Here is a 2,500-nt window from a genome sequence, read left to right as displayed (position 1 = left end):
CTTAGTAATATGCTTAAATTCAGCGGGTAGTCTCGCCTGCTCTGAGGTCGTTGTACGAGGTGTCGCACGCCACACCGCCAGCCGGCTGTGCACGCTACCGAGTAAGTACCGGTATGCGAACCGCCAGGCGACGGGCGCGCATCGCACGTTTAAGGAGGCGCGGCCGGCCCCACAGGCGGCCGCGACGCTCCCAGGTCTGCGAAGCGGGGCAAACGCCGCGCGCTTCAGTATACGTAGCCGACCCTCAGCCAGACGTGGCCCGGGAACGGAATCCATGGACCGCAATGTGCGTTCGAAACGTCGATGTTCATGTGTCCTGCAGTTCACATGTCGACGCGCAATTTGCTGCGTTCTTCATCGACCCACGAGCCGAGTGATCCACCGTCCTGGGTGATCTTTTCTTAGTTTACACTGTCTCTTTCAAGACAGTTGCATAGGCGGGACGTAGGCGTGTGGCGGCCCCTGTTCAAGCGTTCTGTGTCCAACGGCCTCACGGCCGATGGGCGTCGTACGGCTCCACACCGGAGCGGACAGGCAGTCGGGCGAAAGTCATTCAAAACCGGCGCCAGGCGCCAGGTGCCGCAGGCCAGCCGCTCCAGCGCTTCAGCGCTCGTACCACACAACATTGGCGTTAGTTTTGAGAAGCACGCGTGGTTCCGCACGCGGCGCACGGCTACTGCGAGCCGTACAGGTAGCGTGTTGCGCGACACGACACGCACATCGAAAGACATGCAGTCTAGTCGGTAATGATCCTTCCGCAGGTTCACCTACGGAAACCTTGTTACGACTTTTACTTCCTCTAAATGATCAAGTTTGGTCATCTTTCCGGTAGCATCGGCAACGACAGAGTCAATGCCGCGTACCAGTCCGAAGACCTCACTAAATCATTCAATCGGTAGTAGCGACGGGCGGTGTGTACAAAGGGCAGGGACGTAATCAACGCGAGCTTATGACTCGCGCTTACTGGGAATTCCTCGTTCATGGGGAACAATTGCAAGCCCCAATCCCTAGCACGAAGGAGGTTCAGCGGGTTACCCCGACCTTTCGGCCTAGGAAGACACGCTGATTCCTTCAGTGTAGCGCGCGTGCGGCCCAGAACATCTAAGGGCATCACAGACCTGTTATTGCTCAATCTCGTGCGGCTAGAAGCCGCCTGTCCCTCTAAGAAGAAAAGTAATCGCTGACAGCACGAAGGATGTCACGCGACTAGTTAGCAGGCTAGAGTCTCGTTCGTTATCGGAATTAACCAGACAAATCGCTCCACCAACTAAGAACGGCCATGCACCACCACCCACCGAATCAAGAAAGAGCTATCAATCTGTCAATCCTTCCGGTGTCCGGGCCTGGTGAGGTTTCCCGTGTTGAGTCAAATTAAGCCGCAGGCTCCACTCCTGGTGGTGCCCTTCCGTCAATTCCTTTAAGTTTCAGCTTTGCAACCATACTTCCCCCGGAACCCAAAAGCTTTGGTTTCCCGGAGGCTGCCCGCCGAGTCATCGGAGGAACTGCGGCGGATCGCTGGCTGGCATCGTTTATGGTTAGAACTAGGGCGGTATCTGATCGCCTTCGAACCTCTAACTTTCGTTCTTGATTAATGAAAACATACTTGGCAAATGCTTTCGCTTCTGTTCGTCTTGCGACGATCCAAGAATTTCACCTCTAACGTCGCAATACGAATGCCCCCGCCTGTCCCTATTAATCATTACCTCGGGTTCCGAAAACCAACAAAATAGAACCGAGGTCCTATTCCATTATTCCATGCACACAGTATTCAGGCGGGCTTGCCTGCTTTAAGCACTCTAATTTGTTCAAAGTAAACGTGCCGGCCCACCGAGACACTCACTCAAGAGCACCCTGGTAGGATTGCAACGGGGTCCGCCTCGGGACGCACGAGCACGCACGAGGCGCGTCGCACGCCTTCAGCTCGCCCCACCGGCAGGACGTCCCCACGATACATGCCAGTTAAACACCGACGGGCGGTGAACCAACAGCGTGGGACACAAATCCAACTACGAGCTTTTTAACCGCAACAACTTTAATATACGCTATTGGAGCTGGAATTACCGCGGCTGCTGGCACCAGACTTGCCCTCCAATAGATACTCGTTAAAGGATTTAAAGTGTACTCATTCCGATTACGGGGCCTCGGATGAGTCCCGTATCGTTATTTTTCGTCACTACCTCCCCGTGCCGGGAGTGGGTAATTTGCGCGCCTGCTGCCTTCCTTGGATGTGGTAGCCGTTTCTCAGGCTCCCTCTCCGGAATCGAACCCTGATTCCCCGTTACCCGTTACAACCATGGTAGGCGCAGAACCTACCATCGACAGTTGATAAGGCAGACATTTGAAAGATGCGTCGCCGGTACGAGGACCGTGCGATCAGCCCAAAGTTATTCAGAGTCACCAAGGCAAACGGACCGGACGAGCCGACCGATTGGTTTTGATCTAATAAAAGCGTCCCTTCCATCTCTGGTCGGGACTCTGTTTGCATGTATTAGCTCTAGAA

At 54.9% G+C, this 2,500-nt stretch overlaps 2 non-coding genes across 2 annotated transcripts in view; both read right to left on the bottom strand.

The window, feature by feature from the left end:
- Positions 1-50, bottom strand: part of LOC124591772 — a 4,222-nt gene extending 4,172 nt beyond the window's left edge. Inside the window, exon 1 of the ribosomal RNA XR_006977252.1 lies at positions 1-50. This exon is cut by the window's left edge and continues 4,172 nt beyond it. This is a non-coding gene — a ribosomal RNA (large subunit ribosomal RNA).
- A 188-nt stretch (positions 51-238) lies between these two features.
- Positions 239-393, bottom strand: LOC124591767. The gene has a single exon (XR_006977247.1). It is a non-coding gene; the product is annotated as a 5.8S ribosomal RNA (ribosomal RNA).
- Between the last annotated feature and the right edge of the window lie 2,107 nt (positions 394-2,500).

Source organism: Schistocerca americana, unplaced genomic scaffold (genome assembly GCF_021461395.2).
Source record: "Schistocerca americana isolate TAMUIC-IGC-003095 unplaced genomic scaffold, iqSchAmer2.1 HiC_scaffold_875, whole genome shotgun sequence".
Lineage (NCBI taxonomy): Eukaryota > Metazoa > Arthropoda > Insecta > Orthoptera > Acrididae > Schistocerca > Schistocerca americana.
Note: the sequence above shows the minus strand (reverse complement) of the source record. Positions and strands in the feature narration are given on the sequence as shown.